Source organism: Sminthopsis crassicaudata, chromosome 1, assembly GCF_048593235.1.
Source record: "Sminthopsis crassicaudata isolate SCR6 chromosome 1, ASM4859323v1, whole genome shotgun sequence".
NCBI lineage: Eukaryota > Metazoa > Chordata > Mammalia > Dasyuromorphia > Dasyuridae > Sminthopsis > Sminthopsis crassicaudata.
In genome coordinates this window covers 30,663,286-30,682,599 of record NC_133617.1, presented here as the reverse complement: position 1 = coordinate 30,682,599, position 19,314 = coordinate 30,663,286, and the positions used below count along the sequence as shown (strand labels likewise).

The 19,314-nt window shown below is 41.9% G+C and overlaps 1 protein-coding gene across 6 annotated transcripts in view; it reads left to right on the top strand.

Moving 5' to 3' along the window:
* Positions 1-19,314, top strand: part of CUX2 (cut like homeobox 2) — a 373,197-nt gene that overhangs the window by 22,798 nt on the left and 331,085 nt on the right. The gene's annotated exons all lie outside the window — the stretch shown is intronic.

Sequence of the window (19,314 nt, the reverse complement as noted above, 5' to 3'; positions counted from 1 at the left end):
ACCATGGTATTCAAACCCTTGCACCAATTGGTGCCATGCTGGGGTTCCTTTGTGGTTGCCTGGAATCCTGGCTCTGCCCTTACTAGCTGCGTGACCTTCCCTTTGCTGGGTTTCATTTCCACACCTGTAAAACAGGGGTGGAAGGTATTTTTCATATCTGGTTCTAGGATCACGTACCACTTTCTGGCTCCGAGGGCAGGATCTTGCGAATTAGATGCTATTCCCCATTTTACAGATGGAAAAACTTGAGATTAAGTGACTTGCTCAGTGCCACATGGCTAGTAAGGATTTGAGTCTGAATTTGAACTCAGATCTTCTTGTCTTCAGCCCCAATTCTCCAGCCTCTGCTCTCCCTGGCTACAATCAAATTCTACCTTAAATACTTATTAACTGTTAGTTCTCCTAAATTCTCTTTGCCATATTTTCCCTCATCTGTAAAATGAGAATGGCCTCTTTCAGCTCTAAACCTATAGTTCAAAGATATTATAAAATTACTTCCTCTCTGGGCCTCAGTTTCCCCATCTGCAAAATGAGAGAATTGGACTTAAAGGCTCACACTTCCTTTCTAGTTCTAAATCTACAATCCTTGCCAGTCATTAGCGCTTCCTTCTTGAAGTTAGTTTGGCTATATTTACTATTTACTTAATCGCACACATGTATCCCTCTAGGAGTGCTCCCTCAGAGCAGGCGAGGGCTATTTTATTTTTTGTCTTGTATTCCTAGAACCCATGCTAGTCAATCTGCAAATCAGATAGACATTTATGGATCACCTCCTATTGGGCAAAAAGTTGCTAGTTGAATTGCCCTCCTCTCCTCAGATCCTCTCTTCATCTGAAATGAAGGCCTTGGGCTTGGTGAATTCCTTCCATATCTATTCATTCCTTTTAACTAATGACTTAAGGTTAGGGGATTGAAGGCATGTAGTCTCTAAAGTGGTTTGAGATCACTGCTTGATTTGAAAGGCCCCATGATGTGCTCATGAAAGACAGGCACTAGTTTCCCACTTTTGGGGGGAGTTGGGTGATCAGGCCTTCTAGGGCTTGCATTTGAGGGCCCCCTGGGATCTCTGACCCTCCTAATCCTCCCAGTCCTATAAGAACTATGGGTCATTTTATGATTTTTTTTCCCAAGGTCTCATTTGAAACACCAACCCACAGTAGATGCTCTTGGAAATTAATTTGTACCCAAAGGCCTGAAAAGTATGGGAATCTAGTGCTTTTTTCTTAATAACACAAGAATAATTCCCTCTCTAGACTTGGAAAATGAATGTCAGGATGCACTCTGTCTCTTCCGTGAGTGGGGGGCCCGACACAGCCCTCCACCGCCAGGCGGCTGCTTTGTCACCCACCTCATATCCCGAAAGATGGAATTCTCCAGCTCGGAGAGATAATAAGCAGGTATCGACTGGTGCTGGGGTCATTATCAAGATTTATTCAGTCAATATGGCCTCTCCAGTCAATAAATTGTGATGTTGATAAAGAAGGAAGGGTATAGACTTGCGGACTTTATTAAAAAAAATTTTTTTTTCTTTTTAAGCCCCAAACTCTAACCCCTTTCTTGGTACATTCCAGCCATTTCTTCCTGCTGTTGTCTCCTTTATATTCATAACCACAGCTTCCACTTCTATCTTCCTTCAAATTTTACAGAATGATCCCTTCACTGTGACACCCAGGGAGAGATGGAGTCAGTCAACACGCATTTCTATATGTAGACATTTAACTCTGTTTGCCTCAGTTTCCCCATCTGTAAAATGAGCTGGAGAAGAAAATAGCAAACCACATGGTATCTTTGCCAAGAAAACCCTCAAACGGGGTTATAAAGAGTTGGACAAAAGTGAAAAACATTATGCAAGTGATTTGCTTTCCATTTTACAGATGGGGAAACTGAGGCCTATGAGTGTCCTTTCCATTCCATTCACTTGACATTTATTAGAGTTGTATTTTATATCAGACACCATTTTAAAGTCTAGTGATATAAAAACAAAAAAAGACTTCACGAGTGATGTGTTCGTAAATATTTAATAACTGGTTCTCCCCCCCAAAAAAGCATATACAGTGCTCTTTTTAAAAATAGTATTTTCTTTTTTCCAAATACATGTAAAGATTGTTTTCGACATTAATTTTTGTAAAACTATGTGTTCTAAAAACATCTCTTCCTGCCTCCTCCCCTCCTCCCCAGGAGAGCAAGCAATTTGATACGGGTTAAATATGTACTTTTTAAGTATATTTATATATTTGTCGTGTATGCATCACACTTTTAAGTTTAATCTGCATTTTTATCATTTTCTCCATCACTTTCTTCATTTTAGGCAGTCAACAAAACAATAAATCAAACCCCTTTTTGGAGTCTTTGCAGAGTTTCAAGTTAGAAAAATCGAAAAATGTAATGATGAGTTTTGCTCACTGGGTTTGAGCTGCCTTCAGCACATCCCTAGTGGCTGCCCTCAAGAGATTCCCTTCTCCATTAACATTTCATGATTTTCTGGGGTTCATCTTGCCTAGAAGTGTTGGAGCCGGGACAGGAGCCGACACCCCGCTCCTGCACGCAAGCTCAGTGCTTGTTTCACAACTCCCCCATTATATTGTATTTGGCTTGCAGCCCATACTTTTTCTAAGTGTTCCATCAGAGCTCACCTGAGACATTTAACCCCTGAGTTTGGAAAAACAAACCATCCCCTAAGAATTCCTTGAAGTCTTAGGTCTAGAGCTGGAATTTCAGAGATTATTTACAATAATTGATTTATTTTATGGAAGGGGAAACTGAGGTCCAGGAAAGGACAAGTAGCTTGTCTAAGATCACACATCTAGAAATTGCTTCTTGCATGGGCTAAATTGAATGTCTACTTGTGACTGTGAACCCGCGTAAGGAGCGGTGGGTAGGATTTGAACTCAGGTCCCTAGCCTTCTCTCTCTTGGCAAGAGTTTTTCTGCCTCTCTTCTAGGAGGCCAGAGAGAACTCATATGAGTTGCATTTCTGTATCTGTTCTCTGGCTTTTGGGCCATAGCTCTGATTTTATTTTTAAAAGTTGTATTGATAACTTTTACTTATTACCATCAATACTAATTAATATCAACATAAATAATGGCAATATAATAAATTAATATATAATAAAACAGAAGATATCAATAAAACTTATTATTGCTAACATCATTATTGTTCCCCCACTACTTATGTGGGGGATGACACTATCCATTAGGAGCTGAGGATAGGATGTTGTATTTGTCGATTCTGGTTGTGTCCTTGCTATAACTGTAGGGTAGGGAGCTGTCACTACCCAGGCCTCCTCCTCCCCAAGTGTATGCAGGGGTGTATATGAGTGCAAAATAAACTGCTGATAAAAGGAAGGTGGGACATCAGCCCTGAAGTCAGGAGGACTTGAGTTCAAATCTGGCCTCAGACACTTAATACTTCCTAGCTGTGTGACCTTGGGTAAGTCACTTAACCCCAATTGTCTCAGTTAAAAAAAAAAAAAAGGAAGGGGGAAGAAGCATTTATTAAGTGCCTACTGTATATCAGGCATTGTGCTAAGCACTTTACAAATATTATTTCATTGGATCCTCACAACAGGTAAAATATACATGAGTCTAGATTTCAATTCAGGTCTTCCTGAATCCAGACCCAGTACTCTATTCTAGACTTCCCCAAAGACTGCTAAACCAAAAGACACCCTCCCTCAGGTCTAGTCTCCTGGATTCTTTCCCTAATACTGGGCTCTGATGCCTTAGACCCCTGGTGACCATGGTCTGGATTATACAAGGCGTGAGATCATGGATACCGGTCATAGCTGGGACCACGAGAAGGGAAATAACTAGTAGTCATGACTAAAATTGGGTGGGAGCAATCTTTGCCTGCTGCTAGAGCCCCTTGGTGGCCAGGCCAGGTCAGAGTTTTAGTCTGTGGTAGGCTCCTTTGATCAACCAAGCAAGCAACAGCATTTATTAAGCACCCACTGTGGCTAGACTCTGGGGACATAAAGATGGTGGGGAGGATCTCTGCCCTCATGGATCTTTTATTCTATTGAGGAAGGCATCAGTGTATATATAGCTGTTCAGGATAAATTTTAAAAGTAAGTAGAAGATGATTAGGGAAGGAGAGCAAGCACTTGGCATGGGGTAAGCCGAGATCAGGAAAGATTTCTTGCAAAAGATGATCCTTATTCTATAACTTGAAAGAGGAAAAGGATTCTATAACGTGGTGGTGAGGAAGCAAGGGACTATCTTTTTTTTACTATCCCCAGAGAGATGGACAGTTAGACGAATGGATGGATGGATAGATGGAGAGAGAGCTAGGCAGGTAAGGTATTCATTATGTGCTTACTATGTGCCTGGAAACTAGTAGGTAATTAATAAATGCTTCTTGGATGGTTTAAATTGAATTTCTGCTTGTGATCATGGACCTTGGATAAGGATTAGTGAGTAGAAAGTAAAGAGGGACAGATTTATTCAGCTAGATGACACAGTGAATAGAGCACTGGGCCTGGAGTCAGGAAGACTCATTTCCTAAGTTTAAATCCACCCTCAGATGTTTACTAGCCGGGCAAGTCACTTCACTCTTTTTTGCCTCAGTTTCCTCATCTGTAAAATGAGCCGGAGAAGGAAATGGCAAACCGTTTCAGGATTTCTGCCAAGAAAACCCCAAATGGGGTCACAAAGAGTCAGAGTTAGCCTTGATGTCTGGAAAAACTCCCTAACCAAGAGAGCTGTTCCACAAGTGGAGAGGAACACCCCATTACTTGAGGTGGGGTATCTTCAGAGAGACCAGTTAGGAAGCTATTACAGTGGGATGATGAGGGCAATATCTACGCCTCCATCTTACTGGTGAAACAATTGGAACCCAGATAGGACCAGCTGGAGGAAATGCATCTACATACTTTCCTGCTCCCGACTATGAAGGACCATAAGGTCACTGATCAGAACCTCTCCTTCAATCCTCTGATTTAACAGATGAGGAAACTGAGACCCGGCAGCTTGGCGTCAGAAGCGGGGCTTGAATGTGGGGTTCTGCCTTCTAAGTCTGCTCTTTTCACTTAGATCTCTGAGCATGTGTATGTTTCTGTGAAGCAGCCCCAGCGCCTTTTAATGTCTCCTTGCTGTGTAATTATTTTTTGACTAGTTCGGTGTAACATTTAATGATTTCCCCAAAGCTGAGAGCAGCCCCCAGAGTATTGATCTCAATGCAGTTTAAGTGACTCACTGGTAATGTGGGGCTTGCTGTAATAGGAGCAGAGGTTTGCAGTCGGCGGACACGTGGCGGAGGATTCTGAGGCACAGGGGGCAGTGGCCCCTCACGAAGCAGGGAGAGCATCCCCTAGAGGCCTGTGGCAGTGGGGCCCACTCCCGGGCTAGGCCTGAGGAGGAATGCCAAGGAGCTCCATTCCTGCCTTGGGTTTTTATCCACCAGGTCCTAGGAAAGGGGAGTGATAGCCAAATGCCCTGCCTTTGGCACAGTGGCAGGGCAGAGCAGGAGGGAGGGTGGCCCTCTTTCTTCCTGGATAACAACAGTTCCAAGGGAATGCAGAAGATTGGCTCATTGGGTGCTCTTGGTCCTGTGGAGGGAAGGGAAGAGCACTGAACTAAAAGACCTGAGTAAGGGGCTTGTCTCTATTGCTGTAAGCTCTTGAGTGAATCCCAGCTTTTCTCTGAGCCTCAGTTTGCCCTTCTGTAAAAGGAAGGATTTGGACAAAGTGATTTTGAAAGATCTTTCCATCTATGACTTGTGTTTGAATGCTTCTCCCAGCTCTGATATTCCATTTTCTAAAGCTCTAAAACACTATATTCTAAGGCCCTTCTTAACCGAAAGTCTATAGACCTTCCAACTCCTGACTCTTGAATTCCCCCCATTGTTGACTTTCTCTATTCTAAGGTCTTTTCTGCTTCCACAAGTCTTTATTCTCAGGCCTCTCCCAGCTCTGACATCCCCTGTTCTCTGGCCCCTCCCAGATCTTACATTTCATGTTCTAAGACCCCTCCCAGCCCTAACATTCCCTGTTCTAAGACCCTTCCTCGCTCTGGCATTCTCTGTTCTAAAGACTTCCCATCTCTGACAGTCTTTTTTCTGAAGTCCCTCTCATTTCAGGGATTCTAGTTTCCAGCATCTTTCTGGGCTTGGTGGTTCAGTAACAAGCACCTGCTATTATAGGAGACTGGACGAGGTTATAACATGGAAGGTCTCTCCTTGGTGTGCTGGTGAGAACACTGCCTTGGCCATCAGAGAAGCTGGCTTCTCACCCATTCTGTAGGACGCTGGCCTGATCCCCCCTCCTTTCCAAGTTCTAGATTTCCACTTTTAAAACAAAGATAATGGAGATCCTTCTCTTTGAGACACCTTCTGCCATACGTACTTTCTTGCCCTGATTCCCACTCTGGAGAGCTAGCCTCAGATGCCCAAGATGACATAAAGGAGGCTGCTCCCCGACAGGCAGGCGATGGGCGTGTGCTGTTCCTCTCCTGGATCCTCTCCCCATTCCCCTCTCACTCTTGCTTCCTCTCCCAGGGCAAACTCCTTGGCCTCTCTGAGCAGGGAATTCCAGTCAGAAGGTCCCAGAGGCCCCGTGCTCAGAGAGCTAAGCAGGAGCGTGCCCTACTTAGTGAAATTCATCTCTTCAAATTAAAAAAAAATCCTAGATGTGAGTGTCTTGTGATGGGAGAGGCCTGCGAGAGCACACAGGAGCTGGGGGGCTGGCGGCCCCTGAGAAGAAAGGGATGCTGGGTTTGGTCTCCATCTGAGACTGGGAGCCTCTTTCTATCCCCTCTGCCTCAGAATCAAGAGGCACGACTTCTGAGATGACAGTCACCAAATAATGGGGCTGGACTCCTCATCTCTGGCCCCGAAAGCTTTGGTCCTCAGCTTCAACACAGGCTATCCTGATTAGGGGGTAGGAAAAATAATAATCGTTAATAATGATGAGTTATTAGAAAGAGATGGATGCAGAGTCAGAGGGTCCTGGTTCAAATTCTGCCATTTCATAGGGCAACCTGGCCAAGTCACTTCATCTGTCTGTACCTCAGTTTCCCTTCCTGTCAAACGAGGTCTGGTACCGGATAACCCCTGAGATCCCTTTAAATCTGTGATCTCTGATGGGCATCACCGTCTCTCCAAACTGACGCCTGTGCAGCGGGCCTAGTGCGGGTTAGGACGGGAAAACAATGACTGTTATCCTGAAGTGCTGGCTTGTATTTATTATAGCTTTAAGGTTCACAAAGCATTTGAAAAATAGGATCTCATTTTGTAAGATAATGACCTGGATCACATGGCTCCCCATGATTGGGTTGACTTGATGTCCTAATTAGGCTCTGTGCTGTGGGTGGGGAGGGGGAAAAGGTCAAATGGAAAACCCATGGAGCTGGGAATGGGGAGATTCTAGGCCCAGGCTGGCCTCTCCTGGGCTAGTTACTAAAGGCTCTGTCTCTGGGTTTACCCATCTGGAAAAGGAGAATCATTTTATTTTTCTCTTTAACTAGACTCTTCCTTCTTGCTCTCCCACAAATCTTAATCAAAGGACCTAGAGTTCAAATCCCAGCCTTGCTACAAGACTTTTAATCCTTCTGGGCTTCTCTTGGTCCATATGGCCTCTGAGATTCCTTTTAGCTCTGGATCTGCCATCTTAATCCTACTTCCAAGCCCCTCAGGCAGGAGTCAGGTCCTGTTGGACCCGTGCCCTTCCTGGGCAGCCAGCACAGTGCCACTTGCTCCACAAAGAGCCCATGGATTGAATTGACCTCATATTGAATCTCAGTTAGTCCGGCCTGACCGGACATCCCTTGTACAACTTGCCTCTGATGAAGCCCTTCAATAAGGGAGCTCTATTTACCATCCACCTTGGACAGCTCTCCTGGCCAGGAAATCCTGCCTGTAATCTCCACCCTTTTATAGATGGTTCTGTTCTTCGGGACTCAGCTGAGCAACAACGGCGAGTGAGTCCCTTTGATGGAAGCTGAATAGTGGAAGGAGTCATCCTGTATTTTGCTCTGTTCTCCTTTGGGACAATGGTTCCTCACCTGCCATCAGATCAGTCGTCCAAACCCCGGGGAACGCCTTTGATCAGTGTGCCAGGAAAGGAAAAATTTATGATTCCGTGCCTTTTAAAATTATGCCTGACTCTTCCCCGGCATGTTGACAACACCTTGGAAGAAAGAAGGAGCGCAGGTGAGAGATTGCCCCTGAATGGGAGCTGGCTAGCTAAGCCCTCTGGGAGAAAGATCCTCTCAGTCTCAGGTTCCCCTCTTGATCTTCTGAACCTTGACAAGATTGGACCAACATGGTCTTCCTTAAGTTACATCCCTGCATTTCCTGTCAAATCCCTCAGGTGGGTCAATGATTCATTTCACACACTCCATGACAAACTTCTTTTTGAGGGGGTGGGAGGGAAAGTGCTAACAGCTTACAGAAAAAGCTACCTTTTTTTTTCTTTTTTTTTTTTAAAGTCTCTGCTGAGTGGGAGCTCGGGGAACGATTTGGTCCTCATCGAGCCAGCAGGTACCCAAGTAGCACTAAGCTCCTTCCAGCTCCAGAAAAAGGGCCTTTTCATCTTCCATGAGGAAGATTATTATACAGAACAGTTAGGTATCGGAGTAGCGTCTGGAAGGTCTCCAGCTACCATACTTCCCTTCAAATAAAAGCAGCTAATTAACATTATTCTTTAATTATTGCCTTTATCAACAAGGGGTCTGATTTGTACCAGCAGGGTTGTTGCTTTTCCTTAAACTACCCAAGTGAATGCTTCAGCCCCTGTTGCTTTTGAAATGAATTTAATGTCATCTGCCCATTGTCACTTAATGGGGACGCTTGGGTAATGATTGTACGAGTAACTCTGTTAGCAACCCTGCAAGCATGTAATTTAGCCCCTTAGGCAAAAGCACTTTTGAAATCTCTGGATAGTTTTGAACTCTCTGTTCTTAATTAAATATGCAATTTTTCACGGTAACCAGGTTAATTCTTTTCAGTTGTGTTGTAATACTGTTAGGAATTTTCATCATTCTTATTAAACATTATTCAGGCATTGTGAATTCCGTAATTAAAAAAAATGAAAAGAACAAAGCTTGATTCACTCCTTTCTTTTTCCCCTGGTTAATTTATCAAATGAATTTTGCAAAAAAAAATAAAAAAATAAAAAAAATTTCCTCTCTCTCCTTGTCCCCAGACAGTGTGGCAAGTATTTTAAAGGGGAAGGATTTAATTGCCCTGTAGGGATTGGTGGGTTATGAAGGATTTGGCTGTTTGATTAGTAAACCCAATTGGGAATGCCTTAATGCTCCACGATCTTAAAAGTTGTCTGATTGTTCCTCTCTCCAAGGATAGGGTTTTTTTTATCCTTTTTGCTATGTAGAGCATCAGCTTCACACAAGTGTGATTATTAGGTACTGAGGAAAGTAGGGGGGATGGAGCTTTTACTTTACTTTAAATTGGGGATCTTGGGAGGCTTTTTCTTTGCCTTATTCCCTTGGCTGGGGGAAAGAGGGGGAGATTTTCTCAGAACAGCTAGGAAGGAGAATGGGAGTAAATAGAATAAGAGGGGGAACTAGTCAAAATTTTGTAGCTTTTTAAAAAAATTTTTTTGGTTTTTGGTTGTCTTCGACTCGAAGGAAAGAAGAATCGGACTCCTTCGCCATTATTGCTCCATTGAACCCTGAAAGATAGAACTAATACTAATAGGGTGGAAATTATAGGCAGGATTTCCCAGCCAGGAGAGCTGTCCAGAGTGGGCGCTCATAATGGATCTCTCTTATTGAATGATTTCAAGCAGAGGCAGGTTGAGCGTGTCAGGTAGGTTGTAGGGTGCCTGGCCAGGCTGGACTAAGTGATCGATCCTGAGGTTCCACGTGAGGCCAGTTCAGTCAGCGGGCTTTTTGTAGATACCCACAGGGTGAGTGGTGCTGTGTTGGCTGCCCAGAAAGGGCACAGATCTAACAGGGCACTTGACTCCTGCCTAAGGGGTCTGGAGATGGGTTTAAGATTGCAGATCCAGAATTATGACTCCATTTAGGCGTTTTCTTGGCAGAGAGAGTGGGGTGGTTTGCCATTTTCTTTTCCAGCTCATTTTACAGATGAGGAGACTGAGGCAAATAGGGTGAAGTGACTTGTGGGTTCACATGGAGAGAGCTAGAAGTGACTTTGGAGGTTAGCTGAGCCATTCTCCCTTTTGCAAATGAAGCAAATGGGAGCTCCGGTACAGGCAGGAGCAAAATCTTCTCATGTCCCCCCACTCCCCTAACCTCACAGCTGCCATTTTGTTCAGGCCTTTGTTGCCTCATACCTGGACTTTGTAAGTATTCTCAGTAGGTTTCCCTGTCCCAAGACCATGCACTTTAATCCATCCTCCAATCAGCTGCCAAAGTGCTCTTCCCAAAGTGCCAATCTGACCAATCACAACCATTCCCTCCAACTCAAGAAACCCCAGTGAGTCCTTATTGCTTCCAGGATCAACTGGAATCGTGGTCCTAGTCTTCCAAATCCAGAGCTTTCCTCTCTTTTCACCCCCAGCCATGTATCCCAGAAGCTGCTGCTTGTCAGAGACCACAATGTTTTAAATGTCTTAAGGGAGCAGGGGACATGGGAACACTATTTCCATTTCTGGTGTGCACTCTCCTCTCAGAAGCAAGCATTTTAGTCCTCCCCCTAAAGTCCCCTTTGGATTTTGGAATGTAGGGAAACAGGAGCCTTCCTGGAAAAACACTGGGGAAACTGCCCCTGCTTCTCCTTCTCAATGCCCAGCCTTGCTCTCTGTCCTGGGCAGATTGTCCATACTCAAAGAACGACTGGCCCCAAAGCTGTGGAATTCTTGTAGCTTTGGCAGTGGCTGGAAACAGGCTCTGGGAGACCCAGGGAGTATGAGGGAGATGTTCAGACAGAAACAGCTATCACTGCTGTCCCATGATCTTGGGTAAGTCATTTTTACCTCCATCATTCTCCCATAAAGTGAGGGAATTGAACTAGAGGTCCTCTGAAGCCCTTCCACTTTAGAGTTGTAATTCTATGGTTATGGTTCCTAAGTGAGATGGGGATATTAAAAGAGACACTGTAGTGAGAAAGCTGGCCAGTAGTGACCTGGATTCAATTAAATTTCTACAGGAAATCTTTGCATTGGATTCTCTGTTCTTCCTTCCCTCTTGGGGTTCCAGATCCCCAAGGAAAGCCCCCAGGAGGCAGGAACTGATTGACAAGAGGATTCTCTTTGTATAGCTCAGGGTAGCTCTAGGACAATGACACAATAGAGACTATTTGGAAATAAAAACAGGCTGTTGGACAGTGGCAGAAATTCATTCAATTCAATAAATCCAAAAAATATTTATTTATCCAGCCAGCCAGCCATCTATCTATTTATCCATCCATCTATGTCTTTTTTCTTCTTTCTTTCCTTTTGTTTTTGCTTTCTTTCTATCCACCCATCTTCTTTCTTCTTCCTTCCTTTCTCCATTTCTTTCTTCCTTCCTTCCTATCTAGCCAGCCATCCTTCTTTCTTTCCCTTCCATCCATCCTTTTTTTCCTTCCTTCCTTCCTTCTTTCCTTCCTTCCTTCCTTCCTTCCTTCCTTCCTTCCTTCCTTCCTTCCTTCCTTCCTTCCTTCCTTCCTTCCTTCCTTCCTTCCTTCCTTCCTTCCTTCCTTCCTATCTATCTATCTATCTATCTATCTATCTATCTATCTATCTATCTATCTATCTATCTATTTATCTATAATGTCTGCTTTGTGCCAGGCCCTATATACTAACTGGATACAAAGGAAAAACAAAACAGTTCTACCTTGAAAGAGTTTACATTCTCCTGAGATAGGTAGCCATTTGTGACTTTTTATTTCACAAATAGACATATACAAAGGCATATGAAGTAACACGAAGAGAAAAGGAACTGACAATTGGGCAAGAGAGAAAGAAGTATAAAAAAGGAAAGACCTTGGGTGGAAATGAGCCCAAGCTGGGCTCTGAAACAAGTAAGGACTTCTAGAGGCAGGCATGAGGAGGAAGAGAATTCCAGAATGGACCTTAGAACAAGGATCCAGGAAGACCTGAGTTTAAATCTTGCCTCAGATATTTAGTAAAAATGTGACTCTCAGCGAATCATTTAATCTCTCCCAGCCTCAGTGTTCTCATCTGTAAAATAGGAAGAATAATAAGACTGACTTACTGATTTGTTGGGAGGCTCAAATGAGATAATATTTGTAAAATGCTTTGTAAAATTACATACATGGTCATATTATTATTTATACACATACATAATCCCATGTATTTTTTCATACATACATATGTATGAGTGAATGAACATTAGTAGGAGTTTCCTCATCAAGAGTAATTTTGACTGGCCTCAAGGAGGGCATATCAGATAGAGGGAATGTTGTAAGTAAAGGTAAATAAGCAAAAAAGAAACAAAAGATACATTCAAGGGGGCAGCTAGATGGCACAGTGAAAAAAGCACCAGCCCTGAAGTCAGGAGGACCTGAGTTCAAATGTGACCTCAAACACTTAATACTTAACTAGCTGTGTGACCCTAGGCAAGAGTCTTAACCCCAATTGCCTCAGCAAAAACAAAACAAAAAGATATATTCAGGGAATGGTGGATAAACTAATTTCTCTGTGGCTCAAATCCTTTCCCTTTGGCCTCTTTTAATCCCTGATTTCCTGAGGTGAGATCAAATGTGATAATATTTTCAAAGCACTTAACACAGCATCCAGCGCACACTGGGTCACTTAATAAGTGCTTACTCTAATCCATTCTGGCTCAAGTACCGCCTCCTCCTGGAGGTCCTTTCTTTCTTCTGTCCCTCCTGCAACTAACCTTTTCTCTACTTGGTAATCTTGAATCTCTTTGTCTGTTTTCTGTGTACTTACCTGGGTCTATGTAGTTTCCACTTTCCCTTAAAAATATAAGCTCTTTGAGGACAAGGGCTATTTCATTTTGTCTTTGCATCCCTGGTGCTTATTGATCTGTTGATTTGATCGACTAAGAACTATGACTAGAAAGCTAATTTGAGACCATGTAGGAAAGGGTCTAAATGGGCCAACCTGAAGAGTGTGAGTATATTTCAATAGACAATAGGGAGCTATTGATTGTCCTTGAGCTGAGAAATGATACAGTCAGAGCAGTGTTTTAGGAAAATGAATTTGTCAGGACCATTTAAGATTGTCCATAATAAAAGAAAGGCTGGTAGTAAGGAGATCAATGAAGAGGCTTTTGTATTAGTTCGAGCAAGAAGTAATAAGGGTCACAGCTAGATTGAGGGCAAGGAGAGAGGAATGAAGAAAGCCATTGGGAGAGAACTCCTGCTCTAGACCTACAGAACCTCTCAGAACTCTGGACAGCTCTCAGAGGCTGGTGCCTTGGGACAGTCAGAGAGACTAGAGACAAAAGAAATAAAAACGTAGAGAGAGAAGAGAGAGTGCTTTCTTCATTAAGAGCTCCCAATACCCATGAAATTATAGGTCTGACCCTTTACATGGGTGTATGCATAAATACATATATTTACTTCCCATTTATTTTGATTGAGGGAATGTCTTCATTGAGAATTCCCCATATCAATGAAAAACAGGGTTAGAACATGTCCCATATATAACATCTATCCATCTAGCCAGCCAACCATCCATCTAAACATCCACCCATCTATCCAGCTATCTATCCATGCATCCAGCTACACACCCATCCACCTATTACCTCTCTCTCTTTATTATATATGTATCTATGTATAGGTAGATAGATAGATAGATAGATAGATAGATAGATAGATAGATAGATATGTGTATACATACACACACTATATATCCCTCCCATTTCTGACATCCCCTGTTCTGAGGCCCTTCCCAACTCTTGACATTCCACATTCTAAAGCCCCTCCCAGCTCTGACATTCCCTGTTCTAAGGTCCTTCCCAGCTCTGACATTCCCTGTTCTAAAGCCCTTCCCAGCTCTGACATTTCCTATTCTAAGGCCCCTCCCAGTTCTGACATTCCATATTCTAAGGGCCCTTGGGTTTTGCCTGTTTGTTTTGGTTTTTTTGAGACTAGGTCTCCCAGTCTCATCCAGGGTGGAAGTAAAGTATTCGTCATGGACCAGACCCATTTTGATCAGCTATCTAGTTCTACTTCTAACCTAGGTGTGTTCATTTCTCCTTAGGTAGCACATGGGGCCCGTATTAGTGCCAGGCCTAGTGCATTCAAATGATCAGCTTCAGGCCTACTGCAGCTTAGAACTCCTGAGCACAAACAATCCACCAGCCTCAGTCTCCCTGGTACCTGGGGTTACAGTCATGTGCCATCAATCCCAGCTCTGTCAATTCTTCCAGGAGCCCCCAAGCCCTGACATCCTTTTTTTTTTTCTCCCAATCCAAATAGATTGATGCTCTCTTACAATAACAAGGCCAATCAATAATTATTTATCGAATGCTTGCTGTGGCTAGCACTATGCTAGGAATTGTTGAGTATATATCACTGCATTGGGGAAACCAATCATATTCAGAAAGAACCTAGACAATCATACATTGCTGTATATAATCCAAAGCTGGCTTGTGTGGTAATGCCTTTAAACTTTGTAGGAATTCCTTGGATGATGATTTGAATCTCCGCTGGACTTGGCAGAGAAAGCCTTTTGTAAAAAAAAAAAAAAATGGGTTATGAGCTAATCTTTGAAGGAAGTGTGGTATTTTAAGAACATCAGAAGAGTTGAGTGTTCCAAATGGGGACAACTGGTAAGGTTGGGTATTCTAAATAGGGACAATTGTTAAGGTTAGATATTCCAAATGGGGCTAACTGAAGGACAGAAGATAGCGAAGTGAGGAAGAAACTCTATTTGTGGAGGAGACTAATGAAGGAAATAGCCAGATCCAGCTGAACTTTCCCTTGGTCAGAGAGAAGATTTGATAGGTTCAGAAAGACTCAGTTGATAATATTACTTAAGAGCCAGAGGTTCTTTCCTTGGGATCCACAGACCCCCATGGAGTCTGCAGATAGATTTTGGGTCTCCATGAACTTGCATAGGGAAAATATTACATCTTTATTTTCATCGACTTCTAAGTGAAATTTAGTATTACTTTGAATAATGAATTCTTAAAAAATGATTCTGGGAAGGGATTGCCATAAGGGTCCTTGACACAAAAAAGGTTTTGAAGCCTTGCTTAAAAGAGTGCCAAATGTTTAACCTTTATCGGATTGCTTGCAGCCTGGGGGAAGGAGGAAGATGGAGGAAGGAGCAGGGGGAATTTGGAGTACAAAGTCTTGTAGAAGTGAATGTTGAAAACTATATTTACATGTATTTGGGAAAAATGGAATACTATTGAGAAAAAATACTTGGAAAAGAATTTTTTTAGAGACAACTATATGGTACAATGGATAGAATACTGGCTCTGGAGTCAGAAGGACCTGAGTTCAGATTCAGCCTCAAACACTTCTAACTGTTCGACTCTGGACAAGTCATATAATCTCAATGGCCCTTCCTCCCCCTCAAAACAATGCTAATCTTGGAATCAAGAAGACTTGAATTCAGATCTCACCTCCAAACTAGCTTTGGGACATTGGGCAAGTCACTTAACTCAGGTGCCTCAGTTTCTTCATCTGTAAAATGGGGATCACTTGCAACTCGTCTTAAGTTGTTTATGAAGTTCACATGAGGTGATGTTTGTAATGAGAAATAGTTGAAACTACTTAATTGCTACATAATCATAAATAATAATAATTGTAAACTTTAAATTGCTACATAATTATCTTTGTTTTGGGGGATGAATGGGATCTGAACAACCTGGGATTTCATCAGGATGGGGAAATTTTCTCAGTTGGAACTTATCAGCAATTTGTCATTATATTGCCTTAAAGAATGGCTTGGATATGTTGACTTGCCCAAACTCCTACAACTAGTTAGTAAGTTATGGAGGCAGGATTTAAACTCATGTGTTTCTGCCTCGGAATTCAGGACTCTTGATTCCCTTTTCATCCCAACATTACTACTGTAATTATTAGTGTTCTAGTTCTGAGATACAGCTCGGATGATTATTGACCATATCAAGCAGGATGTTTGGTCCAGACCTAAGAAATCAAAGGCATTGACAACTCCCAATGTGGACATTTCCTCCTCCATCTCTTGTCACTTTAAGTCCTAGAGAGACTGAGAGCTGAATCACCTTGAGCAGTGTCACACAGCTAGAACATAGCGTAAGCAGTATTTGAATCCATCTCATCCTGATACTCTATCCATTTTGTCATGCTGCCTCCATAGGCTGAATGTATTAACTGGAAAACTTGGTTTTTGAAAAACAGAAACAGCTTTTAACTCAGAATGTTTCTCCCTTGGCTTCCCTAAGAACCCCACTGTAGTCACCCTAGACTAGTCCACAGCAGAATTAACCAGGATGGATGTCCACCTCCAGGACTTGATGTCATGATGCCTTCTTCTGCGTGGAATAGTCTTATCTCTTTGTCTGTTTAATGCCTTTCCATCCTTTAAAGTCCAGTTCCAATGCTCCCTCTTCCTCAGAGACATCATTGATCTCCCCTCTTCCTAAAATGCTTCCTATTGAATTCTCACACTTTGTGATATAGCTCCTCAATTCGCTTATTTTATAATGTTGGGTGTAAGAATTTTGTATTACTGACTTATTCCCTTACTAGATTGAGCTCCACAAAAGTAGTAACTTTTGTCTTTTTATTCTGCAACCTCCTCCCCACAATTGACATCTGATCAATGTTTGTTGAATGAATGAATGAATGAACAAAATATCATCCCTGAGAGCAGAATTCCTTTTTTAAATGTTTGAATGAATGAATGATACATATAACACTCAGAGCAGAAATCCTTTTTAACAAAATCTGAATGAGTGAATGAACAAGTGACAATGAATGAATAAATGATATATAACACTCAGAGAAGAACTCCTTTTTAATGAAGTCAGAATGAGTGAATGAATGAATGACTATGAATGATTAAATGATATATAATACTCAGAGAATTCCTTTTTAATGATGTTTGAATGAGTGAATGAATGAACAAGTGATCATGAATGAACAAATGATATATAACACTCAGAGAAGGATTCCTTTTTAACGAAGTCAGAATGAGTGAAGGAATGAACAAGTGACTATGAATGAATGCATGATATATAATACTCAGAGAAGAACTTTTTAATGAAGTTTGAATGAGTAAGTGAATAAGCGACTGAATGAATAAATGATATATAACACTCAGAGAAGAATTCCTTTTTAACAAAGTCTGAATGAGGGAAGGAATGACAAGTGACTATGAATGAATAAATGATATATAACACTCAGAGAAGAACTCTTTTTTAACAAAGTCTGAATGAGGGAAGGAATGAACAAGTGACTATGAATGAATAAATGGTATATAACACTCAGAGAAGAACTCCTTTTTAACGAAGTCTGAATGAGTGAAGGAATGAACAAGTGACTTTTAATGAAATCTAAATGAGTAAATGAACAAATGAATGCATGATATATAATACTCAGAGAAGAACTTTTTAATGAAGTTTGAATGAGTGAATGAATAAGCGACTGAATGAATAAATGATATATAACACTCAGAGAAAAATTCCTTTTTAACAAAGTCTGAATGAGGGAAGGAATGAACAAGTGACTATGAATGAATACATGATATGTGTTATATATCTGAGTATTATTCAGAGAACTCCTTTTTAACGAAGTCACAATGTGCAAATGAATGAATAAGTGACTGAATGAATAAATGATATATAAAACTCAGAATTCCTTTTTAATGAAATCTAAATGAGTGAATGAACAAATGAATGTGAATGAATAAATAAATGGTACATAACTCTATGAGCAGAACTTGTTTTTAAAGTTTGAACGGATGAATATGAATGAATAAATGATACAGAACAAAAAGGAACAGTACTCCCTTTTAACAAAGTGCGAATGAATGAATGAAATGTAATCCTTTGAGAACAGAGTTCCTTTTAAGGAAGCCTGAATGAATATGAATGAGTGAATGATACCTGACATGCTGAGGGCAGTTCTCCTTTTTAACAAAATCCAAATGAATGAAATATAATCCTCTGAGAACAGAACTCCTTTTAACGAATGCTGAATGAATATGAGTGAATGAATGATACATCACACTCTGGGAGCAGTTATCCTTTTTAACAAAGTTGGAATGAATGAATGAATGAATGAAATATACTCCTTTGAGAACAGAACTCATTTTAACGAAGTCTGAATGAATAAATGATACATAACATTGAGAGCAATCCTCCTTTTAAAGTCTAAATGAATGAAGAAAATGGAGATGCGAAAGCTTTTCTAGTTGACATTACCCTGCAATCTCAGAAAATCCTGGGCTAAAACCTGCCACTTTGGCTGGCCAGAACTTAGCTTCACTAGGGAGCATGGGAAGGACTTAAGAAAAGTCTTTGAGAGGGAGGGCTCCCTAAGGATTTAAGAACTGATTTCTTTTGTCTATTTTTACTCCGATATGTCTTGGGGAGAGGGATGCACACAAGAGGAGAGCTGGGATAAGCACTCCAGGGTTTATACCAGCGGAGAAGGAGATCTGGGACATTCATAAAGCATTATTTATGAATTCTCCGGCGGGAATTAAGATATGTGTTTCTTGCTTCTTGCCCAGTCTGTGTGTGTGTGTGTGTGTGTGTGTGTGTGTGTGTGTGTGCGCACACACATGTGCATCCCCGCGTACATCGCTCTAGATGGAGACATAGACGTACACACATACAGATGGGGGAGCAGGCCAGCACTCTCCTTGTTAAGGGTCTGTTAGCATTTTATTATTATTAAATATTTATACGGCGCTTGTAAAGTGTACATGGCGCTTTTCAATAAATAAAATTATGCCAGATAATTGAAGTCCCTGCTCTCAAGAGCTGCCATGCTAAACCCTGGAAAGCAGAGCTGTGTGAGAACAGAGTAGATAGATCCAAGGGGAACACAGTTCTGGAAATAAGAGGGGGCCTCCAAAGTGTGGCTATCTGGCTGTTAGGGAGTTGGGGAATGGGATTGTGGGCCTGCAGCAACTATTGCACCATAGCTAGAGAATAAGTTGAGGTGGAAAGGTCAACAGCCTAGCTTGATGGGAAAAGGAGGGAATATGTTGGGGAGGAAGAAGGATTGGGGTTGGGATATAGGATGGAATGGGGTAGCTGCAAGGGCAGAACCAAAGGAGAAGAGAAATTTCAGACAGGAGGGAGACAGAGTTATAGTCCCAGGCCCTGAGTTTAGCTCCTGACTGTGCTCCTTAAACAGTTGTGTCTGACTTTGGACAAACCCTCCTTGGACTTCAGCATCTTCATCTAAATATGAAGGATGGAGAGTAGATAGAGCATCTCTGAGATCCTTTCTAGCTCTGGCTCCTGTGATTTA